This window comes from Malania oleifera, chromosome 11 (assembly GCF_029873635.1).
Source record: "Malania oleifera isolate guangnan ecotype guangnan chromosome 11, ASM2987363v1, whole genome shotgun sequence".
In the NCBI taxonomy this organism is placed as follows: domain Eukaryota; kingdom Viridiplantae; phylum Streptophyta; class Magnoliopsida; order Santalales; family Ximeniaceae; genus Malania; species Malania oleifera.
The window spans coordinates 76,082,847-76,100,667 of NC_080427.1; positions in this window are offsets into that span (position 1 = coordinate 76,082,847).

The window sequence follows — 17,821 nt, forward strand, 5'->3', positions numbered from 1 at the left end:
CGAGGACAATATATGGGCAGAAATGTGAGAACTCAATAAATCTCGCCGCATACTGCTGGACAGTTAGTGATCCCTAGGACAGGCTCAGAAACTCCTGTACTCGAGCCTCATTGACTGAGGTAGGGTAATATCTATCAAAGAACACGTCTTTGAAACGAGGCCAAGTCATTGGCAATGGTACAACCCTCTGCTCCTCCAACAACCTGGTGGTTGCCCACCATCTCTCGGCCTCCCCCGCTAGCCTATACGTAGCATATAAAAATCTCTGCTCGTCAGTGCAATGAAGTACTATCAGAATCTTCTCTACTTCCTGCACCTAGTTCTTAGCAACTGCAGGGTCAGTCACCCCAGAAAATGCTGGCGGATTCATCTTCATGAATTTCTCTATGGTACATCCTTGAACAGGAGATGGGCCTTCCTGCTCTCTAGAACTTCGCACTATCTCAGCCATAACTTGCTGAGCCACACTACGTAGCACAACATTTAAATCCTCACCTGCTACACCAGAAGGACCAACACCATCATCCCCACTAGTGTGAGTGCTATTACCTTCTGGGTCTATCCTGTAAACACATCGAACACCATTTCAAAATTCTATTTCTCTACAGACTCAACTCATTCAACTAAAACTTCAAATTCTCTATTAACCATCCTTCCTGATCCGAACCCCAAATCACATCCCATAACCTAAATACATAACTCGTCGATAGTTTGCTATAACTTTCTTGAAGTCGTCACCCCAGGAAAAACACAGAAACCACCACGAAATCCTGTATTCAGATCACAGAACAAAACCTCAAAATCTTTTCCTATATTCTGATATTGTTTCCCGCTGCACTCTAAAGTCTATAGAACCTAGCAACCTAGGCTTTGATACCAAAATGTAACATCCTCATAATTCTTACCATTTATATATATATATATATATATCTATGTATCTACATCCATAGATAAGCAGTGGAAACAAAAATCATACAACCATTCACATATATACTATAAAATACCAGAATCCCGTATATACAGACCATATCCATACAAAAATACCCCTCCAGCATCATCCACCCAAAAATATACACAACTCTGTCAAAAACTCACCCTATAACCAGGGTAATCAAAATACTCTCTATCCACGAGCCTTATCTGCTCGCCTAATTGGATCACCTGAAAAATGTTAAAGTAATGGAATGAGTCGATGCTCAGTAAGTGGAAATATGCTATTACTAGTGTGTGGCAACTAAGTTAAGGATACTTTTTAAATAACAACTGACCTGTAATACAATAAATAATTCGTAAAGCATAACTTTCTTTTCACAATTTAAAATATAACTATGTCATCTGTAATTTTCTACTTTTCATACTGCTAATATCATACTATACTCATCATATACTGTAAAACTGTATACATATACATAACTGTGCTTATCCCTGGAACTCTGTGCGTTATGATTTGACCCCTCATGACAGGGTTGTGCTGCCCGTAGGCGGGACTTCATTTGGTCGGCCATCCAGATAAGTCAATATACTCTACACTACCTCAGACCGGCCAAACTGCATCCACTCCTAAGCTTGGGACTAGCTACTACCTCGTCAAACTGGCCCCCTCCACCCAGTAAACTGGGGAGCTGCATACTCTCCGAGCACAGCTGACGGTACTCACACACTATCTAAGATATGTTGTTGCACTCTATCTGTATATAGCAATGGTACCGTGCTCTATAATATTTATCTGTATCGGTGTGTATTCTTTCCTCAGGGATCTGATACTATATATATATATATGTGTATACTCTTTTACTGTTTTCATCATGTTTCAAAAATTACCATAACGCTATCTTTCTATACTGTAATTACTAGAATCTCTGTATACTGTATCTGTAGCATCTTGATGCTATCTCTGTATATCTGTCTATATACACTGTATGTTATGGTAATAGGAAACATGGCATACTATAAACGCTATATATACTGTTTTGTATAAAGCTGTAATATATATACTGATCTGAGTGAAACTGTATACATGTATATGTATATGTGTGTATATATATATATATATCTGTTTATGAAGTTATTCGTATAAAAGTTGTATATGCATGTATATCTCTCTATATAAACTCTGTGAATATATATCTATATCTGTATATTCTGTATAACTCCATACACTGGGAAAAACTACATAAACTGTATATACTATCTATATCTGTGTATTTAGTATAGTATGATATGTTATAAAAGCTATATAAGTTCTTCATCACATGAAAATCTACTCAAGTCACACAAACATTTAAACTCATATTCTGTAAAAACTGTATATATATATATATATATATATATATATATATGTGTGTGTGTGTGTCTATGAAATCTCTGATATCATTTTAAAACTCCTAGCATAGCATATTTCCCTTACCTTAGCTCTGAAAAGCCCCTACTAAATTTTGGCCCTATACCCACAGAGTTCTCCACTCAACACCCTAAAAATCAAATCCCCTAGAACAAAACATCAGTATTTCTTCGTGTATTTTATTTCTTATAACTGAGGAAAAGGCAAATTCTGAATAAAATGTCTTACCCTGAGATTGGGATGAAATCCAAACCAACACCACCAACGATAAACTCCAGCAGACTTCTAGAGAACTTTGCCAGGAGCGTTGTGGTGGCTTCAGATCATCAATCCGGCGTAAAACGAGCTCGTAATCGAAGAGAGAAGGGGAGGGAGACGTAGGAGAGAGAGAGAGAGAGAGAGAGAGAGAGAGAGAGAGAGAGGAGAGTTTTGCGCTGATTTTTCCATCAAAATCTGGGTTTTGGCAATTTATAGCCCTGGGTTCGTCAACAAGACACATCATCTCGTCGACGAGTCTTTAAGGAATTTCATCGACGAACTTACTCCCTCGTCGACGAATTTCAGGCTACCCCAAAGCATCTCTCGGTATTTTCTCATCGACGAAGCTCACCCTCGTCGACGAGGTCCTATTGTACCCTCGTTGACAAATCCCCTGTATTCCTCGACGAGGCCCTAATAAATTATTAGGGTATTTTCTCAAAGTACGATGTCGTCGACTGCCTCCTTCTGTTACTGTTTCCATTTCTCTCCTTCTTTATTATTTAAATATCATTATTTTTCCAGGTTGTCACATACCTAATCATTATGATATAAATGTATTAGATTTAGATTGGATGTATTACTTGAATTTTTGCATTGGCTTGATTCTTTAATGGTTCTTAGTATTACAACATAATGTAGTGAAAGTATATACTAAGAATTTTCATTTTAAAGCACACTCCACTCCCCAAGTCTTTTTTCCATCTCTACCAGTAGACCTATGAACAAAGGAAGGATAAAAAAATTATGTAAATTCCAATGGGGATCCATTATTCGTTTGGTTCGCGGTAGTTGATTTGCTTGATTACCCATGTCATTTTCTTATTCTTGCCTTTAGCACCTCTGCATGGATAATTATATCGAATATGCATTTTCATTTTATAGTATAAGCAAGTTCTGTATCTATGTGAAAGATTGTGCTTACTAATTCTATGTTTGCATGCTGTGGCATGACTATGGGGTTCATACGAGGAACCTAAATCCTTTTTATGAAAAGAATATATGTCTTTCTTAACTCCTAAGGATTCTTTTGATTTATTCTTTTCACTTGCAACCTCGGATATTATACCAGGATAATCTTTCTTTTCCTTTTCTAAGAAAATGATTTTTAATGCCATCTTTATCTTTTTCTTTTCTAGGATGGCATGATATCTTTTTAATTCTTCTAATTGCTTTGCCAACCCTATACTCTCATTTTTTCAAAAATATTTTCTGCTTAGACATCCTAACTATAATCCTATGAGCATTAATAAATTTCTTTCGAGAATTCTCATAAAATGACATAATTTTAGTATCAAATACACTACATGATTCACAATTAGATTTATTAAAATATTTATCACTAGAATCATTGTACGTATCATTAATAGTACTATCACAAGATTTAGCAGAATTTTCACAAGAGACATTAGACGATTCATCACATGATATAACACAAGGAATCATCAGTAGAGATAGAGTGAGGATCATATACCTCTTCATATGCTAAAACTACTTGCTGATGAATTGTCACTACCCGATCATTTGACCTTGGAGCTTCTAGAGTTGTAGTTTCTTTCTCCTTAGGCACTCCATACCTCCTATCCAGCTCTTCCAAAATATCTCTCACACATTTACATGCCATAATCTAAAGAGAAGTATTAGAATCTAAAGTGTAATATAGTATATCCATGGCATGTGAATTTGCATGCATTAAGTTAATATCATTTTCATTTACAGGCATACAATTTCCCTTAACAATCACCTGCCAAGCCCTCCATTTCATAGATTTTATAAATATGCTTATTCTTTGTTTCCATAGGGTGTGGTCAACACTATGAAATACTAGAGGCCTAGTACATGATTGTCCCTCACCGAATGGGGATACACGAAATTGAGCCATTGCGATCTTTAGCAAAACACATTTAAGCTTCTTGCAAAGAGCCTCTGATACCAAGTGATAAGGATGGTGTACTCCCAAGAGGGGGGTGAATTGGATATTTAAAATCTTACTAGGTTGGGTGTGTTCAATTATAAACTACAACCTATATTTTGCAACCTAGGGTCTATCTAAGCAATTACTAATTCCACAAATATTGAGATATTGAAATATTTAAATCATACACAACAGTTTAAATATAGACATGCAAGTGCTATAAAGTAAAGAGTATAGGGAAGAGAATAACACATTATTTGTTATCGGGGTTCGACCAATCCTTCCTACGTCCCTGCCTTAATCAAGTAGCTCAAGGATTCACTATATGCTCACTTAACTGGGCGGAGCGATGCCATTTACAATACTCCTTATGAGGCGAAGTCTCCTTAGCTAAATTATGGGGTTGAGCCACAAACAGTACTCCTTTACAAGGCGCAATCACCAGAGCTCAATTCACCATGATAAGCCAAATTTTTGACCTCATAGGTCGCACCGGTTTTGATAATGACAAATACTGATATTTGATGATTGTTAAGTGCTTGTGCAGGTTCAAATAAATATCCCAAGGAAGGACACTTGAAGAAATAAGAAGACCACGAAGACTTGATTTTGTAATTGTAATCCATATTGGTTTGTAATAATTTATATGGGTCTGTAATAGTAACCTAGGCTATGGTTATATGTTTATCACCTACACATCATACATACAGGATATAGCCTAAGCTCAATTAGACCATAGCAAGACCCTAGGTTCAAACACTCACACACATAGCATAAAATATATGAGTATGTTATAATTGTGCTTAAAATTGGACAAATCTAAGCAAGTTAAGAGGAGTCGGATGACCGAACCTTTGGAGTAAAAAACTGCTCGGGCGCGCAAACCTTGAAAGTCAAAATTTTTACCAGCCCTTGGGTAACCGAACCCTAAATACACACATCTTCCTCGGAAGCCCGAACCCCTCGAAAGGGACTATTCACCAACTCGGGTGCCCTATGATTTCAATTCAAATATATCCCCGGGCGGCCAAACACTGATGTTCGGGCCACCGAAATGTTGACCGGGCACCCGAAGTCACGAAGCTTGGCTATTGACTTTGATTCAGGCTGCTGAACTTATATCCGGGCCACTCAACTTAGTTAAAAAAATTTTTGAACTATGTATGATCGGGCGACCGAACCAAGGTTCAGCCACCAGAACCTCACTCGGTTAAAATTAGTTTAACATTGGTAAAACTGGGTTATTTTGGGGTAATTGGATTTTAACCTTTTGGGACCATTTTAATAATACCTATTCTATCCCGAACGGTTATAATTTTTCACCTGCCTATATATATGGTTTCATTTGCATGATTAGAGTGGAATTAGCAAAAAGGGATTGAGCAAAAATCCTCTCTATTGAAAAATTACCCTTTGTCCAAATACTCTCATATCTTGCATCCATTCAATAAATTTAAGAAAGTGAGAGTGTTTCTTGTGTTCATGTGATTATTGTTCATTGCTAACACTCCCATTTGTATGTGTGCTTGAAACCTTTTCTTTAGGAGTTTTAGCTTAAGTTTATCCCACGAATTTCTCATTTATAAATCTTGTGTGGGATTGAACCAAGATAGCTTAGGATATTTGCAATCCATTGCAAGTGTCCAATAGCTTCGGTTTTTGGTGTGCAAAGATTTTTCAAACAAGCAAGTGTTATTAAAACTACTGTTGTGCATCTTTCATTGAGGAAAATCCTTTTGGAACTAGTTTGATTATCTGTTGAGTATACTCAGAATTTTGATGTGCTACTGAAATATCCTGTTTAGATTCCAAGAATTTCCTTATGTTAAATACGATTGTGTATCATACTGGATTATACTGTGTTGAATACTATTGAGCTTCATATTGAGTATACTATATTGAGTATTGATTGAACAAAACTAGCATCACTGAGCTTACACTATATCCAAGCTATTGATGTGTATGTGATTGTGCGTATTTGGGTACAAATCTACTTTACGTGAAGGCACTTATTAGCTGTACCATTTGATTGTAAAATCTAACTGTTTCTAGGCATGGCCTGAGGGGGCAGTAATCCAGCCCAAGAAGGATTGTTGTAACGGTTAAGGTCAGCCCCTTGAATTGACCTAGTTTGTTTAGGTGCCACTCTACCTGTTTAAGTGAGCAAGTTACTATGGTAATCCTTGTGCTGGTTAGCCAAGGTGGGGACGTAGGCAATTGTCTGAACCTTGATAACATCTTTGTGTGTCACTCTTACTTTACTGCTTTCTGGTGTATGTGGCGTTAGTTAAATTGCTTCATTTAAATATTGGTATATTTACTTTACTTGCACTAGATTGTCCTTAAGGTTGTGAATATACTGGTGTTAGGACATTCACCTAGGGATTAAATTTAAAAATACCAATTCACCCTCCTCTTGGGATCACGGTAAAGCTAACAATTGGTGTCAGATCCACGTTGCATAGACTAGCTGTTATTTTGCAAAAAGATCACATATGACTCATAGCCTCATGACCCCTTTCCTTGAGGGACCATCTTCCATACGACCTCCTATTTTTAGTGGTGTTAATTACACCTTTTGGAAACAGAGGATGCACATCTACCTTTGGAATACTGATTGGAAGGTGTGGAGGATTGTCTCTGAGGGAAACTATGTCCTTATGAAAACAGAGGATGCAACAACGGTTCCTAAGACTGAGGATGAGTATAATGATGATGATGATATGAAAGTTGTTAGTCTTAATGCCACTGCCATGAATATTTTATACTATAGTCTTGATGTGAATGAATTTAATAGAATTATGGCATGTTCTACCGCAAAAGACATATGGGATAAGTTAGAGGTCACTTATGAGGGTACTAGAGATGTGAAGGACAATAGGATAGATATGTTGACCAGTGAGTATGAGTCATTTAGGATGAATGTAGGTGAGTCCATTCAGAGCATGTACACCATATTCACACACATCATAAACTCACTGTATGCATTAGGAAAGACCTATCCCACATATAAGATGATTAGGAAGATACTTAGAGGCTTACCTCCTATTTGGGAAGCCAAGGCTATGACCATTGCTGAAGGTAGAGATCTTAAGACCACGACCTTAGATGAATTGATAGGTTCCCTGATCACATATGAATTGAGCATAAACAAGAGACTTAATCAGCATAATAGGGCCAAGAAGGTTACTTCACTAAAAGCTTCCACTAACACATCTAGTAAGTGCAGTGAATCTGACACTGGTGATGAAATGACTATGCTAACTAGAAAATTTAGCAGATTTTTCAGGAAGAACATGAAGCCCTTTACAAAATACAGAGAGTCTACTAATGAGAAGGGAGATTCTAGTAAAAGAAAATAAAAATCAAATGCTTATTGTAACAAGGTGGGACACATCAAACCTGACTGCCCATTGCTTAAAAAGGAGGCTAAGAAAAAGAAGAAAGCCATAAAGGCCGGGACTTCATGGGACAAACTCAGTAGCAGTGACTCAGAATCTGATCACAATGACTTAGAGGTCGCTAATCTGTGTTTGATGGCACATGAGGATTAGGTATTGTCTTCTAGTTCACTGTCTTCATACTATTCATCTGATGATTGTGATTCTGATTGCATGCCTACATTTAGAGAATTATAGTTTGAATATATTTGTGTTTCTAAATTGTTAGGCAAAATGACCAAGGAAAATAATGATTTGAAAAATAAATGTGAAAATTGATCAAAGTTGTTTAATATGGAAAAAACCTCTCATGTCTTTATTTTAAAAGAAAAAGATGCCACTATTGTTGAGCTTGAGAGGAAATTGGAGAATTGCTCCAAAATCATTTTTAAATTCACTAAGGGCAAAGACAATTTTGAAAAAAAATACTTGGTGCTCAAAGAAACTCCTTAAGTAAATAGGGTCTTGGTTTTAATGGTGTTGAAAATGTTAGATGACCTAATCTAAACTTAGGACACTTTACACATGAGTCAAAATCTTATATTCCTCCTAAAGAGCCTAAGTGTAGATTAAGATGTTTTAAATGTAAACAAATTGGTCACATTCAGTTTGATTATCCGCTTAGGAATAAGCATGCTAGAATTAGGAAAGTATGGGTAGTTAAGGGAAATCCTGCTACTAACCCCCGTGTACCCAACAAAATTTGGGGATCAACATCAATTACTTAGCTTATCCTACAGGTATGCGTAAGATCGTCCTCCTCCAAGGACTGGTCATACTTGGATAGTGGGTGCTCACGACACATGATCGGCGATAAGGGGAAGTTCACTTCAATCATTCCCAATGATGGAGGCTATGTGACATTCGACGACAATACCGAAGGACGTATCATCAGGGTACGTAAGGTTGGTAAGGATTCTTCTCTTACTATTGACAATGTTTTGTTGGTTGATGGGTTAAAACATAATCTACTTAGCATAAGTCAGTTGTGTGACATAGGATATAAAGTATCTTTTGAGAATGATAAATGCATAGTAGAAGATAGATTAGATCACAAAGTGCTTTTTACTGCAAACCGCCATGAAAATGTCTATACTACTTCCCTTGATAACTTAGCTTCACAACAAGTTACTTGTTTTTCTGCTGTAAATGAAGCTGGTTGGTTATGGCATAGGCAATTAGGACATGCTAGCATGGATTTGTTGTCCAAACTTGTTAAGGAAAAATTAGTTAAGGGCTTGCCTAAAATGTCTTTTGTAAAGGATAAAATTTGTGATGCGTGTCAAATGGGTAAGTAAACAAAATCTAGTTTTAAGAAAAAGAAATTCATATCTACAACTAGACCTTTAGAGATGCTTCACCTAGATTTGTTTGAACCCAATTCTGTGCAAAGTCTTGGTGGTAAATCTTATGTTTTTGTAATCGTGGATGACTTTTCTAGATTCACATGGGTGTTGTTTCTTGCACATAAAAATTAATCATGTGAACAATTCACTAAACTTTGTAGGAGAATCCCTAATGAAAAGGGATATAAAATAACTCACATAAGAAGTGATAGAAGAACGAAATTCAAAAATGAAGGCATAGAGAAATACTGTGACTTAGAGGGCATATCCCATAACTTCTCTGCACCTAGGACACCACAACAAAACGGTGTAGTAGAAAGAAAGAATAGGTCATTGCAAGAAATGGGTAGAACTATGTTAAATAAGCATAACTTACCTAAATATTTTTGGGCCGAGGCCATTAATACTGCATGCTATGTTATGAATAGGGTGATGATTAGACCTTCGATTAATAAAATTCCGTATGAATTGTGCCATAACCGTAAGCCCAATATTTCCTACTTTCATGCGTTATGTTTTAAATGTTTTGTGCTTAGGGATAATGAACACTTAGGAAAATTTGATTCTAAATCTGATGAAGGCACTTTCCTAGGTTATGCACTCAATAGCAAAGCATATAGGGTTTTCAATAAACGAACATTGACAGTAATTGAATCTATTCATGTTATGTTTGATGAATCTTATCCATTTCTAATAAAGATGATGAAGATGATATTGATATTAGAAAATGCTTTGAAAAAATGTCTATTGAAAACAATGCAAGTGAAAATCAGGAAGCAAATGAAAAATCACCTGAAGATAATGAAAATGAAAATCAGAAATTGCCTAGAGATTGGAAATTCATTAGAAATCATCCTATAGATCAAATCATAGGCGAACGATCTCATGGAGTAGCCACAAAATTCTCCTTGAGAAATATAGTAAATCACTCTGCTTTCTTATCCCAAGAAGAACCTAAAAATATTAAAGAAGGCATAGAGGAGTCGGGCGACCAAACCTTTGGAGTACAAAACTCCTCAAGCGTCTGAACCTTGAAAGTCAAAATGTTGACCAGCCCTTGGGTAACCAAACCCTAAATACACATATCATCCTCAGGCGCCCAAACCCGTCGAAAGGGACTGTTCACCAACTCGGGTGCCCTATGATTTTAGTTCAATATATCCCCGGGTGACAGAACACTAATGTTCGGGCCACCGAAATGTTGACTGGGCACCCGAAGTCACGAAACTTGGCTACTGACTTTGATTCGGGCTCCCAAACTTATATTTGGGTGACCGAACTTAGTTGAAAAACTTTTTGAACTGTGTCTGATCGGGCAACCGAACCAAGGTTCAGCCACTTGAAGCTCACCCAGTTAAAATTAGATTAACCGTGGTAAAACTGGGTTATTTTGGCCTAATTGGATTTTGACCTTTTGGGACTTTTTTAATAATACCCATTTTATCCTGAATGGTTATAATTTTTCACCTGCCTATATATATGGTTTCATTTGCATGATTAGAGTGGAATTAGCAAATGAATGAATAAGCGAAAATCCTCTCTATTGAAAAGTTACCCCTTGTCCAAATACTCTCATATCTTGCATCCATTCAATAAATCTGAGAGTGTGAGAGTGTTTCTTGTGTTCATGTGATTATTGTTCATTGCTAACATTCCCATTTGTATGTGTGCTTGAAACCTTTTCTTTGGGAGTTTTAGCTTAGGTTTATCCCATGAATTTCCCTTTTATAAATCTTGTGTGGGATTGAACCAAGAAAGCTTAGGATATTTAGATTTCATTGCAAGTGTCCAATAGCTTCGATTTTTGGTGTGTAGAGATTTTTCAAACAAGCAAGTGTTATTCAAACTAGTGTTGTGCATCTTTCATTGAGGAAAATCCTTTTAGAACTAGTTTGATTATCTGTTTAGTATATTCGGAATTTTGATGTGCTACTGAAATATTCTGTTTAGATTCTAAGACTTTCCTTGTGCTGAATACGATTGTGCATCATACTGATTATGCTGTATTGAATACTCTTGAGCTTCATATTGAGTATACTGTATTGAGTATTGATTGAACAAAACTAGCATCACTGAGCTTACACTATATCCAGGCTATTGATGTTTATGTGATTGTGCCCATTTGGGTACAAATCTGCTTTACGTGAAAGATTTATCTATTGTAACATTTTATTGTAAAATCTGAGTGTTTCCAGGTGTTGCCTGAGGCGGCGCTAATCTAGCTTGGTGAGGATTGTTGTAACGGTTGAGGTCAGGCCCTTGAATTGACCTGGATTTTTTAGGTGCCGCTCCACCCGTTTAAGTGAGCAAGTTATAGTAGTAATCCTTGCGCTGGTTAGCCAAGGTGGGGACGTAGACAATTGTCCGAACCTCGATAACATCTCTGTGTGTCACTCTTACTTTACTGCTTTCTAGTGCATGTGGCATTGATTAAATTGCTTCATTTAAATATTGGTATATTTACTTTACTTGCACTAGATTAACCTTAAGGTTGTGAATATACTAGTGTTAGAACATTTACCTAGGGATTAAATTTAAAAATACCAGCTCACCCCCCTCTTGGGATCACGGTAAAGCTAACAATTAGTATCCGAGCCACGTTGCATAGACTAGTTGTTATTTTTCAAAAGGATCACATATGGCTCATAACTTCATGACCCCTTTCCCTGAGGGACCATCTTCCACACGACCTCCTATTTTTAGTGGTGTAAATTACACCTTCTGAAAATAGAGGATGCGTATCTACCTTTAGAATACTGATTGGAAGGTGTTGAAGATTGTCTCTAATGGAAACTATGTCCCTATGAAAACAAAGGGTGCAGCTGGGGTTCCTAAGACTGAAGATGAGTATGATGATGATGATATGAAAGCTGTTAGTCTTAAAGCCATTGCCATGAATATTTTATGTTGTAGTCTTGATGTGAATGAATTTAACAGAATTATGGCATGTTCTACCGCAAAATAAATATGGGATAAGTTAGAGGTCACTTACGAGGGTACTAGAGGCGTGAAGGACAGTAGGATATATATGTTGACCAGTGAGTATGAGGCATTTAGGATGAACGTAGGTGAGTCCATTCAGAGCATGTACACCAGATTCACACACATCATAAACTCACTGCATGCATTAGGAAAAACCTATCCCATATATGAGATGATTAGGAAGATACTTAGAGTGAGAGTAAAATGTTTTCAAATCCTACAAAGTATGCTCAAATGAATGAATATTTCAACAATCCCTCAAGAGCAATTAGTTTGCAAATAAGGGAGTGATAGCGAAATCAAATCCTCTCTTACAAAAGAGTTTTTGCAAAGAGAAGAGAGTAAGAGAGTATAATAAAGCATAAAAGTATTTTGGGTGTTTTTAAAATTGTATAATTAAAAATTAAACCTGTGTAGCGTTAGAAATATTGGGCAACTTGAGAGGATCAACCAACTGAGGCATACGCCAGTCGACTGACCTGAACCAAAATTTTGAATTTTTAAGGGCATCGATCGACTAACCAAGGGGATGGTTGGGTGACCTTGGTGATTTTCCAAAGCTCTGATACTTGGTCGAATGTCCTAATGACTAATCAGCTGAGCTTTTGACAGTTGGTCAACTGAGCCATTCTAAGGCTAAATGACCATTCAGCTGGGGTCACTCAATAGGCTAAAATATGACGTTCAGTCGGCTGAACATGTGCAGCATATTTAGGCTTGGTCAACCGAGCTTAGAAAAAGTACATTTTTTGCCTTAAGGCAAGTTCGATCGACTGACAGGAAAGGGCCGGTCAACCAAGGTCTTTGCAAAAATGATTTTCAATCCAAATTTGATTTTAAAATATTTTGAAAGCCTTGGTGTGAGTTTAATATTTCATGCAAAAGGCTTTCTGTGAGAGTGTTGGTCCATAAGGTCCGTCTTCAGTCATTCTGAGAATTTAACCACATCATGCATAGCATGCATTATTACATACAAAAAACCTAAATGCAATTACAAATGAAATAATAGATGTCTTATTCTTCTTTGCTTTTTTTTTCTTCATGGAATGCGTATGATTGTATAAGCTTTTATGTCCTTCAGGCTTCCATATTTCATTTCCCTTATGTGTGATTTGAAATATGAACATGTTCACATGCTAAATACACACATAAAATACTTGTGCTTTGTCAACATCAAAATAGGGATCAAACTCAAAAAGTCAACAACTTCCACCTTAATATATTTTTCAATCACTAATGTACTTGTATGTGCTCACATCCATCTAATACATGTTATGGATGTCTTTAAGATAAAATTCAAACAACAGGCATATTTAAAATATTTTCTTATGGTGTAAATTGTCCACAAGAAGATAAAGTAAATTAATATTCTTAAAGCATGCTACCTAAACATTCACTTATATATTTCTTCTTTATTCATGGTTTCCTCATAATTATTTTGATTTCATCTTTATGCTTTTGTACCATTCGCTTGATGCATTATAGATCTTATCTTTTGTTTGAGCTTCTATAAACAGTTTTCAAAATCTTTGTTAGATCTTACATGTAGTGTAATTTTGATAAAGCCATTGCCAAATGAGCTTTTATAACTCCATGTTTTTTTCCTTAAATATTTATATTTTCCAGTATAATTTTTACATGCACTCACAATGTATCAAGATATGGTTTTTTTTATTTATTATTTTATACTACATAGATACATCAAATAAAAACTTCTTAAACATAAAGTAGACAAAAATATACCTATCACGACGTCTCAATAGTGGGGTGTGCCCTGGGGAGGCGAGGGAATACAAATGTGTGGACATTTTTAATTTGGAGTAGCCACTAGCATATTTTCCTTACTGTGGTTAGAACACCTAATTACTACTCTTTTGATTGGTCACTACACTAAATCTAGGACAAGAAACTAGTAGTGTCAGTTGTTGGCTTATAATGCTTAAAATCTTGTTTTTATCATAACAAATAAGAGGAACTTAACATATTTGGTTAAGTGATGATATTTCAGGACTCAAATATATGACTACATAGTCAAATGCTCATAAGGATCGTTCAAAGCTTATACATCAAAGAAAGATCAACAAATGAAGCTTAAAGAGTCAAGGCATGGATTCAAAATGTCGTAATAAAGCTGGAAGATTATAAGAGCATGGATGTTAAAAAGGACTTGCTAAAAAGCTTAAAGTATATTAAAGCTTGAAGACAAGATGGAGCCAAATAAAGACAAAGCAAGATGGAGCCAAAGAAAGACAAAGCAAGAGAGCTCAAAGAAAGACAAACTTGAAGATTTAAGTGCTTAAAATATCAAAAGTCCTAAGAAGTCTTTATGTAAGTACTTCGTATTTAAATATCTTATGAAATATGTTGAAATCTCTTATAAGGTAAATTATGGACTTAGTGACCTTATTTTAAACCCCTAGAAAATGTTTTATAAGAAATAAAAACAAGAGAGCGAAAAAGATTTTTTGAAATCTAAAATGAAAATTATGAAGTTGGTAGGCCCAGACGATTGACATATACGCTCAGAAGTTTGAAGATGTACCTCAAATGATTGAAGTTTTACTTCAGAGTCTGAAGAATTTCTTTAGAAGACTGAAGAATTAGTTCAGTCTACTGAAAATTTATTTGTTGAAACACAGAGCAGGCAAAACACCCTTGGAAGACTGAACCCTTAGTTCAGTCATCTAACCCTGTGTCTAGTTCAACTTTTTCAGTGTATTAAGGAACATCAAAAGATTGAACCTGATAATTCAGTCGTCTGAACACTGTTAACGGTTAAATTTTTTAAATGTTTTTAAATTCAAATATTGGTTTCTTGTGCCCCAAATTTTCAAAATACTTGGAAGACACTCCAAGTAATCTTGGGCAACATGAAATCACTTTTAGAAGCCTATAAATATATGGTTTTGCAAATAAAATTTATATAAAACAACTAAGAATTGAGAAATCTACTGAAAGCCATCTTGCAATCAAAGCTCTCTCTTGTTCAAATATTTACTCAACTGATGTGCTAAATTTTTGAAGTGTTGGTCATCACACTACTAAGTTCTGAGTTGCTAACTCTCATCTAGAAAGAACTTGGTGATAAATTTTCTTTAGCTTCAATCTTATTTCAGTTTAATATTTAGATATTGAAATATGTTAGTGTTTTTGAATTGTACTAATCAGCTCTGTGTGATAGTGTCTTTGTACACAATCTTGTTTCTTGTTTCTTGTTGTTTCTCGATGATTCCAGGTTGTTGGATCATTGATCTAGTATGGGGTATCATTTGGAGAGGCATTGCTCTAGCCTATTGAAGAAGTGACCGAGTGTCGGGTATCACTTGTAAAGGCATTGCTCTAACCTACTTAAGGAGTGTTTAAGTGTGGGGTATCACTTGTAAAAAGGTTGTTTTTCCTGGAAAGGAACGGTACAGTGGAATCCTTTGGTGGTATTGGGCAAAGGCGAGGATGTAGGTTGGGGATGAGCCGAACCTCATAAAAATGTGGTGTCACTCTCTTTCCTTACTCTCTTTAATTTCCAGCAAATATTAAATTGCATGGTTGAATTTAATTTCTAATCATATACACTACGTGGATTGGATATTAAATAAACTAAAGCTTCATTTGATTTTGGGATTTGTGGAAACTGAAAGGAAGTACGTTAATTGATCTATACAAATTGTTGAAACCGTAAGGGAGTACGTTGATTGGTTCAACACCTAAGATTTATTAACTGAAAGTTTATTTAAATTCCAAGTTCTTTGAAAGAGTGTTGTGTTTCTCATTGAAAAATAAAATATATCAATACAAGGCTTGAATCAATCATATGCACAGGGCTACAAACAAAAGATGAGAATTACCAAGTAGCTGCTTATTATATATTGATTCGGTATTTTGTGGTTGAATACTTTTGTTGGTTGATTGTTTTGTTTACTTGTTGTGTTGTGTTAAGTATTGGTCTGTGGTTTGAATAATTAACTAAGCCTTGATGGGTATTAGCTGAATTAATAAAAGGTTATAAATTTCATAAAAGGAATTGAAAGAAATTTTAATAATCTAATTCACCCCCCTCTTGGGACAACTCATTAACTCTCAATTGGTATTAGAGAGGGGTTGTATCAAATCCTAACTAGTAGCTACATAAAGATCTATTTGGCACACCTAAGAGTAGCTCCCTTTGGGGAGGGTAAATCATTAACTAGGCTACCCATCTTTTGTGGTATAAACTATACATTTTGGAAACAAAGGATGAGATCCTATCTTCAAACAATGGATTGGAAAGCTTTGAAGGTTGTCATACATGGTGACTTAATCCCTACCAAACTTGTAGATGGAAAAGAAGTCCCCAAAGACGAAAAAGAGATGACCAAATTAGATCACAAAATGCTACATGTAAACTCTAGTGCTATAAATGTCTTGTACTATGCCCTTGACATAAATGAATTTAAAGGGTCATGGCATGTAAAACAGCAAAAGAAATATGAGACAAGCTATAAGTTACTTATAAAGGAACCATTGATGTTAGAGATAGTAGAATAGACATGCTCACTGACTCACTCGAAAAATGAGCAGCTTGGAAGCTATCCCAAGTATAGGAGTTTCGGCCCAAAGGACAGATTGTCTCCTTAGGGAATGCAGTTTAATCTTAATTTTTACGTTTCTCCAATCAAAAATAAAAAGTTACTGAACTCAGTTTAGATTCGTGGTCTTCAAGATTGTTTGAGATTTCTATTGACAAATTAAACGAACACACAAATTAAACCCTAATCCTAACATGCATTGAATTAAATAACAAGAATGGAAATCCTACGTCTAATCAGGTAGACATCGAAACATGCATTAAACTTCGAAACATAACCTAAAGATGGTAATTTTAACACGTAATTAAAACATGCAATAACAGAAACTCAATCAAACATATACGTGAACGATAAAAATTAAATCTTAAATAACTTAAACAATAACTAGACATGATAAAAATATGAACTATAATAAGATTAATTCTAAACTAAATCGAGCTTCAACAAAAAATAAATTTTAAAAAGAAAAAATAATTTAATTTCTAAAAAAAAAAACAATTTTTTTCTTTCTATATTTTATTCTTTTCTTGTTATTTTTTTTAGAACCAAACCGGACTTTACATAATTAAGTAAATAACTCGAAGCACTAATTAAGTCAACCACTAAATTTACTTGAGAAAATAAATAAGTAAATAAACTTAAATAATAATAAAAAACCCTAAACTATATTCAAAATCTAAAATTTCAAATAAACCTCAATAAATAAGATTTAACAATATACAACTAACTAACAATAATAATAATAATAAAAAGGAGAGAGAGAGAGAGAGAGAGAGAGAGAGAGAAATTCGTGGTTGTGTTGTAGGAGGGCAGCAATGGTTGTGGCCGGACAGAGGCTACATGAGGGTGGTTTAGCAACTGAGAGGTTCCTTCGGGTTACAGAAGTGGTGTATGAAGCTTCTCGGGGCAGTGCAGACAGAACCGAGGATGATGGAGCAGAGCTGGTGGCTGGTGCAATAGTGGCTGTGGTCAGATCT